Here is a 12,088-nt window from a genome sequence, read left to right on the forward strand (position 1 = left end):
AGAGCGTGGGTTTATACCCCACGCAACGACTATCAACTTACCAGTAGAGCGGGTTTTATACCCCATGCTTCTACTAATTAGCATCAATGTGGCCCATATTCCCACGCTACTGCTAAGCATCTATCTATAAGGTATTTTCTAGTAGTGAGATAATGCCATGCATGTTGCTGTGGCAATCAATTACAATATATTTTAGTAAGATTTGGTTTTTTGAAACATGAGTATTTGGATTCATAATAATGAACTAAAATTAAAATACGTATTATACATTGTAATTAATATCGTATAGTTGAAAAATATTTACTAAATCTAATTACTATAATATAATGGTAAATGTTTCCATGCATGTTGTGGTGGGCCTTTGATATTGTCACAATTATGGATAGGTAGGATGTATGCATACTAGTTTACCGAGGGAATACTTGATATCAAGTAATATATAGTGGATTAAAATCGCCTGCATGTCAACATGGGCCATGTTGGAAATATGAATTAGAGGTAATCATGTTATGATGTTATTTTTCTATGTATTCATGAGTTATCTGAATTCTCCTTGAACATCATCACTGCCATGTGTGAGTATATATGTGACCTGTTTGTGAAACTATACATTATATGCCGATTGTTGTAATGGTGCCTGGTTGATAAGGTTATGTAGATCCATACCTTTGACTGCATACAATTCAATTAACGAACATGTTTAATAATTCATGGACATACACACGTTAATCCGACAGTATCCGATCAATGATGGGGATCACCGAGTCGGACAAATCTAATTTGATATGCATCGAGATATTGTCATACATTATTCTCATGAACAATGTATATGCCATGTCCTATAGCTAAGGTCCTTGCATTACCTTGGGATATAAATCAACTTACTTAGGGTCTATCAAACGCTACCGTGTAACTTAATAGTTATTGATATAGCTTTTATCTTATTCATGAAACATGTCGCGAGACATGTTTGACCAAGATGGGATTTCCCCCTCCGATTTAGAGAGATATTCTCTATGCCCTCTCGAGTGTTCAAATTAGGAAACCATGGCCATGTGACTTGGATTAAGTATTAACCCGGTCAAGAATCTGTATCAAGGTTTTGATAAGAGAGGTTGAACTACCAACAACGATGGCAAGTACTCGTTTGAGCTCGACAAAATATATCATGCAACAAAAGGAATGATGGATATGGCACATTGTCAAGATTTTTCAATACCACTTTATGCACACATGAGAGTTGTTATGTTCTGCTAGGGGCCTCTATTAGCTATCTACACATGTCATGTCCATGTCTATGTGAACCTATAGCTCGTGATTTTACGAGAACCCACTCGGATTAGCTCTGAGTGGAATTGCGTGTGGAATCCTAATGAGGCTCAAGTGTTGAGACAATCTAGAGCATCTATATAGGTGAATGTGTGGGACCATGGAAAGGTTGGACTAGTCCCACACCTAGCCGCCGACACTACCACCCCCACATCATGCGATCGCATCTAGAAGCCCGCGGCCCGATATTCTTTCACGTGCGGATACCTTGGAAGGCTCATACCTTCGAAACTTGGACGAACTCTTTGAAGGAACCACTAGGAACAGTTTGAGGGATCCACGAGGAGGAGATGTGAGCGCGCATCGCCAACCTACTCTGTTGTTGTGACTTCGTCTCTAGTGGTAAAACCCGATCTTGTGATCGATGTCGACATCATGTTCCTAGTTCGCGTGTATTTTTTAGTGCTAGCGTAGCATACTGTGCACCAAGAGGACTTTGATAAGGTGGCATATGTGCATGTTGAGATAAGCATGCTGTCGTGGAAACTTACATTAGTGAAATGGTCAAAAATAAAATTAGAATATATGAGAATAACACTGCACCACATTCTCCCCATATGAACGATAGAGAAGCTAGAGGTAAATAGAGGGCAGATTCATGTTATATTGCCTTGTGACATTCGACTTCAATTATTTGTTGCTAAAAATCTATAAGGTAAAAAATTATGATGTGGAGTGCTTTCATGTGATGGAAATTGAAAAGAAAAGTGAAATAATTACATGCACTTGATGACATGCATGCATTATACATACATTTAAATGAGATTACTTAATTAGATATATAGGATATGGGTCCTTCCAGACCCTTCCCATATTAAAAAAATTGACAAAATGTTTAAATTCACAAGGTAGCAAGAAAATATACAACATAGACTTGAAAAATAGAACAACATGAAATGTTGGAGAAGAAAAAAGAGGAAGCAATGGACTATGAAAAGATATAAAAGAACACTATACAAGAACCATTGAAAACTGTTAGTGTCCAACCCAATGCAGCAGTGCCCTTGTGAGTGTCGTTGGCTATTTGACACAACAAGCGCCAAATAGGTTTTGACGGAAATGCTTTCTTGCGGGAAAAGAGGATTTGGAGATCGTCAATATATACCTATTTTAATCTAAATAAAAAGAATTGTTTTAGACCCCAAAATAATCCGGATTTCTTTCTACATCCGTACATATTTTGATATTTTCTACTATATGTAGTGTACACAAAATAAACTAACACATGATCATAACGAGCTACTTTGAAAAAAAGTTGTTTGACCTATATATGGCTCTTTATTCAATTTGCGGAAGGCGTGTCTAACCGCTACATGCTTGCTAGGAAGCCATGAATTACATTAAAGTTCGTTACATAATTATCATACTCTAAAACTTCTTTGGATAAACTATGAGAAATATCATTAGCTTGACAATGAGCGAAAAGAAGAGCTTGAACCCCTAGAAAGAGCGGATGATATCTTACATTTCACATAAAATATGGTAACCTTCAGGTTTTCTCTGAATTGGATTCCCACGGTTTCTTATCTTTAGGCAACCCTAATCCACTATGACATGTTGCATAACCCTGAATGAGCAAGCATTAAGGCATCTCGACAAACAGGAAGTTCAACCACAAAAGGATCAATGATACGGTCATAACGGCCTACCCCCCCCCCCCCCTTAAAAAAGTACCTTGCAATTAAACGAATAATTTAATAAATTTCTACTTATATATAATACATATATTGGAAAATGTTATGTTTTTTGAATTTCTAAAATTCCAAGCTCCACGAGCCCGAAGCCAAAATAATGTTCTCATAAGTCATGCTAAGACTTTGTTACATGTGTCTAATAATTCTTCTGAATTATACTAATTCATGACGTGTAGTAGAACAATCAACTTACTTTGACAACATTGGACTCTCTTTCAAAAAATAAAAGTGGATACCCCCACAATAGGAAGGAAAGGAGACACTATCATATAATTGCTTCCTCAAATAAATACTAGAAATGAGTACTAAACTATTCTAAACTACATAAATTAATGATCTGTAGTGCACAAACCATCTTACTTTGAGAACTATGAAGTATCTCTCCAAAATGGAAACGGAAACACTAGTGTGCTAACATTAGCTAGGAGAGCATAGCAAATCGAATGTTTTTTATGGCAGTTTATGATGTCCAGGATGGAAAATTCCTTTACCCAAATTTGATGGTTACTAAAATACAAAGAGAAGGAGATACATCCCCATAAAACGATGAAAGAAAGAAATGAGATACAATCACTAGTAGAAATAAGGGCTTTCGTCCCAGCTCGAAAAACACATTAGTCCCGGTTCCTTTACGAACCGGGACTAAGGTTAGTATTAGTCCCGGTTCGAGCGGCAAAGGCGTCGGTCGGGCATTAGTCCCGGTTCAAATGGGACCTTTAGTCCCGGTTCGTGTCTCGAACCGGGACTAAAGGGTTTGGAGGCTTTAGTCCCGGTTCGTGTCTTGAACCGGGACTAAAGGGTAGACCTTTAGTCCCGGTTCGTCACACGAACCGGGACTAATGTTAGTATTTGTCCCGGTTCGAGCGGCAAAGGCGTCGGTCGGTCATTAGTCCCGGTTCAAATGGGACCTTTAGTCCCAGTTCGTGTCTCGAACCGGGACTAAAGGGTTTGGAGGCTTTAGTCCCGGTTCGTGTCTTGAACCGGGACTAAAGGGTAGACCTCTAGTCCCGGTTCGTGACACGAACCGGGACTAAAGGTGTTCAGATTTTTTTTCTGTTTTTAAATTCTTGTTTGTAGTTTCTGTTTTAAATTGCTTATATCTTTTAGGATATTTGATGTTTTTGATTGATTCTTTTTGCATTAGATTCAAAATTTTGTCTAGTTTCTGTTTGTGCCATTATTTTTCAAATATGAATGGTTTAAATTTGAATTTGTTTAAATTTTCTTCAAACCCAGTTTTTGATTAACTTGAGTTTACAAATAGTTTTTAATTTAATTCTTTTTGCTCCCACACATGTGTTAGATTGTTGTCACAGTAAGATTTATTTGGTTCTTTTTAGAATAATTTAAATTAGGATTTTAATTAAAGAAATATTGTTTTGCTTATATAGTTGTTTTAGTCATTTAATTGTTGTTTTTTTATTATTTTTAGTTAGTTCTTTCTGTAGATTTTAACATGTTGTAGTATGGTTTATATTTAATGCACAAAAAATCTACAGTTCAATTAATTTTTAAAAACTGCCTTTGTAGCAGATGGCTTTTCGTCTGAAACCTTGATACTTTGAGTTTTGTAGAAAATAAACAAAAATGATAAAATCTTCAAAAAATAAACAAAAATGATAAAATCTTCAAAAAATAAAATCATTTGAGATGTTGTTAGGTTTTAGTGTCTAGTCGGTATAGAAATTTTGAGATACGAATTTTGGCCGTTTTTGCAAAAAAAGGAAAAAAAATAAACGGCCATAACTTTTGCATACGACGTCCAAAAAAAGTTAATATATCAAAAAAACTACAAAAAATTGGTTCTCGATTTCACCCGGGCTTGCCCGGTGAAGTTTTCTCACATGCTCAAAATTCCAAATGGAAAAAAAGTTATTTCAAAAAGAACTTTTTTCAAAAAAAAAGAAAAATAATTTTATTTAAAAATATTAGGTTGTTTTCATTGAAATTCACTATTATTGTTACTTATTAAGTTTATTTTAATAATTGTTTGTAATTCAAAAAATTAAATCATGTGACATGACATCAAGACGCAAGTTGTTTAGGATTGATAGCTTACTAATGTTAGGAAAACAACAAGTGCACACTTGGCAACTAGGGGCGATAGAACGAGAAAGTTAAACGTGCTCGGGCTGAAACAGTGAAAGGATGAGTGATCAGCCGGGAAGTTAGACGATTTGAAATGAGTGATCCACGCTAGAGCAGTGAGGATGGGTGATTAGAGATTAAATTGTCAAATAATTTAAATACTTGAAAATTGGAATAAAACATAAAAAATATTCAAAAATAAAATTTGAAAAAAAAATAAAAAAAAATCTACCTTTTCGGGTCAAACAAACAAAATAAACAGACGGATCCTTTAGTCCCGGTTCGTAAGTAGAACCAGGACTAAAGGTACTCCCTCCGAGGCGCCCACGTGGAGCACCTTTGCTCCCGGCTTGGAACAGAGCCGGGACTAAAGGTTAGGCCTTTAGTCCCGCCTCTTTAGTCCCGGTTGGTGAACCGGGACTAAAGCCCCTTACGGGCCGGGACTATAGGCCCTGTCCCCACTAGTGAATCATATAATCACTTTCATTTGATGGCTTGAAATTCCTTTGCAACTGCTCCAATTTTCGATATATTAGCACACGAGCGGTACGTGCCATCCCCATCGTGCTCCTATCTATTTCAATTACTAAAGTAAGATTGGTCCCCTCTAAATCTTTTCACATTCCTTCTAGGAAAGAAGTACCTTCCGCAAAATTTGCAAATGAAATGGAGAAGTTCAAATTTCCGAAATAGATAGAAGGGATAATAATTCGCCCATTGTCTTGCCAAGTTTGGACGTCGAGAGTTTCATGGTGGTTTTATACAAGGGACAGTGCCACCCTGTGTGTTGATCGTGGCCTTGTGAGATTGCATAAACTTTGTTTGCTTAGTTAATTAAGACAACTTTCCGTTTCACAAAAATAAATATATTCACTTTTAGTTCATGTCATATATGGATATATGTGTCAAAGGAGCCATAGCTTAGAGGTAAGTCATATGGTTATAAACGCTAACCATTCAGGTTCAATTCCAAAACTTGACACGTGATGCACATGGTGTTTCCCATTTATTGAGGATCAAACTTGGTGTGTGGTGATACCACTCAACAAGATAATATGTTGGTCCTCATAAAACAAATTCTTTGAAGACCAGGCTTAGTGTGTGGTGATTTCCCATTAGCACTGATGCCCTAGGGAAATGATCTCCTTTGCAGATTCGGGTGGTTATACGTCTCCAACGTATCTATAGTTTTTGATTGTTCCATGCTGATATATTATCATTCTAGGATACTTTTGGGGTATTTATCTACCAATTTATAATAGTTTTGAGCACTAACCTATTGACCCAGTGTCGAGTGTCAGTTGCTGTTTTCTGCATGTTTTTCACTTTTTAGGTTTTCCATACCAAACGAAGTCTAATTGCCCTGAAACATTTTGGTGTTTTTATGGATCGAAAGTAGACGAAAGAGCATCAGAAGATGGCTGGAGGCCCCACGAGGGCCCAAAAGCCAACAGGGTGCGGCCTTGGGGCGCCCTCATGGCCCTCCCGACTCTGTACTCTGTCCTATAAATTCTCATCTACCCTAAAAACTCCAGAAGGAGTACTGAAATACTTTTTAAGCCGCCACAAGTATTTGTTCTAATGGGAGGCCATCTGTAGCTCCGTTCCGACACTCTACATGAGGGGGGATCGATCATGGAGGGCCTCTACATCAACCTTGTTGCCCTCACGATGATGTGTGAGTAGTTCACCACTGACCTACGAGTCCATGACAGTACCTAGATGGGAATCTCTCTCTCTCTCCCTTGATCTTCAGTAGACTGATCATCGCATCTTTGCTTTGATCCACATGATGTAATTCACTTTTGTGTGGTGCATTGTTGGGATCCGATGAATTGTAGGTTTATGTTCAAATTATTCATGATGAACATTTGAGTCTTCTCTGAAATCTTATATGGTTCGTATGTGCATGATTATGGCAGCTTCACAATTCTCTCCGATCTATTGAAATGGTTTGGCCAACTAGATTGATATTTCTTCGGTGAGAGAGGTGCGTTGTAGTAGGTTCAACCTGGCAAATTTCTATATCCTAGTGATAAAAGGGGACAAGATGCATCTTTGTGTTGCTGCTACTAAGGATAAAACGATGGGGATTATTCATATTGCTTGAGTTTACTTTGTCTACATCATGTCATCTTTCTCCAAGCATTACTCTATTTTACTTAATACTCTAGATGCATGTTGGATAGCGGTCGATGAATGGAGTAATAGTAATAGGTGCTGGCAGGAATAGACCTATTTGTTTATGGGTGTGATGCATATATACACATGATCATTACCGTGAAAATCGCGTAACTATGCGCTTTTCTATCAATTGCCCAACAATAATTTGTTTACCCATCGTAGGCTATTTTTTATGAGAGATGGCACTAGGGAAAGCTATGGCCCCCGGGTCTATCCACAACAAATTGATAAAACATTCAATACCTTCCTGACATTTATTTATTTTATTTTTATTTTGCAATTTACAATTATCTCCAACTATCTACACACTTCACTTGCTTGCAAATAACAAGACAAGAGGACTGACAACCTCTTGCCCGCGTTGGCTGCAAGTTGTTTATTCTTTTGGTGCAGCCGCTGAAGACGATTGTGGTTGATATTCCTATCGGTTCGATAAACCTTGGTTTCCTAACTGAGGGAAACACTTACCCACATTGTGCTGCGATAACCCGTTCCTCTTCACGAAAAACCCAACACAGATCATGAGTATTAGGAAGGATTTCTGGCGCTGTTGCCATGGGATATGATCACCAACTACCAAGTAAATCCACACAAATTTTCATTCACTTGTTCCTATCTATATTTGCTGGTATATTTAGCTTGTCTCCTAAAAAGTTAAAATACCGAATGTCGTGGTTTTGTCACGGCAGATGTCCTCGTGAAAGGACATAGTATTGGAGCCATCGCACCTTGGTGGCGACTCAAAGGGGTTGAACGGGAGTGAGACGGCGATTTACCCAGGTTCGGCCTCTCGTGAGGAGGTAAAAGCCTACCTCCTGCTTTGTGTTGTATTGATGGAGTTTCGATTATAAGGAGGGTGTAACTCGCTAGGCCTAGCACTCTATGATTTCTAACCTGCCCTCTTCTTCCCTGGGACTCGCCTTTATATACAGGTCGAGTCCCTAGGGTTTACAAGGGTCCTTTCCTTTATACAAACCATGACTCTTACGATCTCTAAGTCGCCACCTTTCCAAAGCTTGGAGGCCTTCCCTGTCATGGACTCCTTCCGGAAGTTGTAAACCGCCAAACAACCTTCGGTCCTACCAGGCCAAGGCCCGAACCATATTTTAGATGAATCGCCAGATTTGGTGACCCGGCCCAACTAGGGCGGGTTATCAAGAGATAATATCCCCAACATTAGGCCCCAGATTGACTTGAATTTCCTTCACGCCAATATCCATACTCAATTAAGGGCGATTCATCTTCACCCCTTTTATACGCCATGAACTTAACCCGCCATGTGTTGCGGAAAAACTTGAGTCGCCACACCATTTCTTGTTGGTACCTCCTTATCCCTTGAATCCCGGAAAAGATAATGACGTAATCCCCAACGGATCCTTCGATATCGTTATCCCAAAATTTTCGGGGCGCCATCATGGCGAATCTTTATCTCTTGGTGGTTCCCGCTCGTGGCGCCTCGATCCTAGCGCCTGCCCTGATAAATAGGCGGGAGGAAGGGACTGGGCGCATTCCACCTACCAGTCTTGTCGCCCTTCTCTTCCCCACTATCACAGTGAAAACCCTCATCGTCTTCCGAGAGCTCCGCCGCCACCCAGGGACCTCGTCGCCATCCAAAAGCCTCGGTGCCGCTCGAGGACTTCGTCGCCATCAACCATTTCGCCGTGGCCGAGCAGTTCGCCGCCGTCGACCGTCTCGCCGTCGTCAAGCACCTCGTCGCCGCCGAACACTTCGTCGCCGCCCAAGGTTTTCGTGCCCGTCCGAGACCTTCCTCGCCGTCGACCGTCTCCAGCCGAATCCACCAGGTCAGGTTTCTGTCATTCAAGACCAGATCCAAGTTCCTTTTCGAAATTCATCACTGTCGCGTTCTTGGTGCTTCCCGAATAGCTTTACTTGTTCCCGATTAGTTGGCGGCGATGATAACGAGAAAATCGATGTCTTTCATACCTTTATTTGTTCGGCCTCTACTTGCATACTTAGAGCAGGGCTTCACCAAATCAATAGTATTGTCCCACCTTAGTCGCAGGTTACTATATCCAGTCATTTTCCGCGTTCATTTCCGTCTGCCCGGTAGATCCATAATCTACCGCTTGTCAAGTGAAAACTGTTTGTAGTCTCATACTTCACCATTTTGACAAATACCACTGATGCTTTGAAACACCGCTCCCTTAAGTAGCAAAAGTTTCGTAAGTCGCCCTGGCAACCTGACCCTGACCTTCGTTGGCGGATCAAAAAATTTCCTCAACCATCGGGCAAATTATTTGGCGAGTCAAATGAAACTGTTTCACCTTTTTCAGTAGATGTTTGGCGTGTCAATTCACCCGTAATTTTATCCCTTTGTAGCATGGGCGCCGTTTTCAAAAGCGACTGGCTCCCCACCAAGGTTAATGATGCTATACTAGATGATTATGTGAAAACGGGAAATTTGGACCCTTAGGAGATTATCGGTTCGTGCACCGGGATAGGAGAAGAAATCCCCAATCCCAAGGAAGGGGAAATAGTTGTTTTTGTTGAACACCTTGAGCGGGGCTTTAAGCCACCTGGATCGAAATTCCTCAGAGACGCCATGACTTTTATGAATGTCCGCCTCCAAGATCTAGGGCCCAACTCGATAAGCAAACTGTGCCAGTTCCAGGTGTTTTGTGAGGCTTACTTGCGGATGGAGCCCTCAGTTCCCTTATTCTGGTACTTCTTCCACTTAAATCGCCAAACCAGAATTTCACAATGGCCCCGGCCTGGGGCTTGGTGGTGTCAATGTTCAGCGCCGCAGGGATAGCCCATTTCCGTCATTCGCCATGCCAAGCCACCCCAAAGGCTGGGGCGAGTCTTGGTTCTATTGCGAGGAGACTTCGCCTGAGGGCGAGAACAAACTTCTGGGTTATAGGGAAGATCGCCTTCCAACAAATTTGAAACTCCCAGACAAGCTCACCGAAGAGGAGGAGTCAGACTTTATCCCAGTATTGTCCGAGTTAAGATCTTTGACAAACAACGGCCTTACTGGAGTTGACTTGATCCACTGCTGGGTCGAATGGCGTATCCTCCCTTTAAGTCGTCGGGACGGGTTAATGTGTGAATTCGACGGCACCCTAGATCATCCTCAGTGCTACTTCCACACGGCTCTGACGGAAAATGACATTGTAACCATCATCAAGAAGCTGACCGGCGAGCCCGCGGGAAAATGCGGCCAAATAGGTCTTAAACCTTTCTACAAGATTAACCCGGCACCAATGGTAAATAACTTTAACCCGCCTTTTGTCTTTTACTCCTTACGTCTTATTCAAACTATGACCTCGTATAAAATATGCCATTTCAGAAAGGTGATAAAGTTTGGTCCAAGAGGCCAAAAAAGTCAGCCATGAAGCAAGCTAGGCCGCCTCCAAAGAAGAAATCTAAGGGCAAGGGCAAAGCTGCTGTTACCCAACCATCTGAGGCCGATGAATCCCAAGTCGGCGACGCACCTTCGGAGGTAAAAAACCTATCCTCTTTTAACTCGCCATCCATTACTTATAACTTTGTATTTACACCTCTACATCTCTTGCGTAGAATGAAGACAATGAAAGCCAGGAGGATTCTGTAGAGGTAATTTCTGTTTCCTCCGACTCATCTCCTTCTCCACCTCAGCCGGCTAGGCGAATTTGTGGGAAAGTTCCCTTCTCACACCCAAATGCTTGTTTGGATCCAAATTTTCTTCTGAAGAAAGCATAACACACCTCAAATCGGAAAACTCAAAGTCATTTTGGCGATCTGGTGTCCGGTTTACCACCAAGAAACAAGAAAAGGCCAAATGAGGTATCTTTTAATAACACTTCTTCGCGTCTTTTTGGATCGTATTTGTAACTCGCTCATATCTTTGAAGTATAACTTTTTGCAGAGTTCTCCTCCTACATCTGGCGACTTAGTAATGTCGGCACTTCCACCGATGATCCGTGTCCTTGGGTAAACCTTTGATAATTTTTACTTTTAGTCTGATGGTGATAAATTTTCAGTCCTTTAAGCGCACCCCCTTCTCCTTTCAGGGCATAGGCGAAGAAAAGAAAAACTGGCGGGTCAACTCCCATTACAACTTTGGAGCCTATCGGAAAGTCGGCGCCGATCCAGGATAACCCGGACCAAGACAAACCTGAAGATCAAGTGGATCTCCCCAGCTCTCCCAAGGAAAACATGGATGCACCTAACCCGCCAAGTCCATTGACAACAGCAGAAGACCCGGACGTTGACGTTATCACCGGTACTCGCTTCTCTAAACCGGCCACAGCGGTTTTATCGAAGCATGTATCATCATCAGCTCAACCTATTCTTGAGCATGAACTTTCCAAGGCTAAGCTCTCCCAATATGAAAATCTGGAATTCAAAGAACTTTGGCTGGCTTTGCAAGTCGCTTGGAGGTGAGTTATGAGATGGAGAAGAGCCTGCTTCGGATGCTAAAGAACAAACATGAGGTACATTTTGTTGTCCACTATATTATCCTCATTAACCCCCAAGGCCGGGTCATCAGTAAAAAGATGAGTCAGGTCTTGATGATTTGAAAAACTTTCGACCTGTAACCCCCAAGGGCCGGGTCATTAGTAAAAAAGATGATCCGGGTCTTGATGATTTGAAAAACTTTCGACCTGTAACCCCCAAGGGCCGGGTCATCAGTAAAAAGATGAGCCGGGTATTGATGATTTGAAAAACTTCCGACCTGTAACCCCCAAGGGTCGGGTCATCAGTAAAAAGATGAGCCGGGTCTTGGTACTGTATAATTTTGTCTAAAAAATTATACATTAGCCCCCAAGTGTCAGGGATGTTGCTTGCAA

The sequence above is a fragment of the Hordeum vulgare genome, chromosome 3H (assembly GCF_904849725.1).
Source record: "Hordeum vulgare subsp. vulgare chromosome 3H, MorexV3_pseudomolecules_assembly, whole genome shotgun sequence".
In the NCBI taxonomy this organism is placed as follows: Eukaryota; Viridiplantae; Streptophyta; class Magnoliopsida; order Poales; family Poaceae; genus Hordeum; species Hordeum vulgare.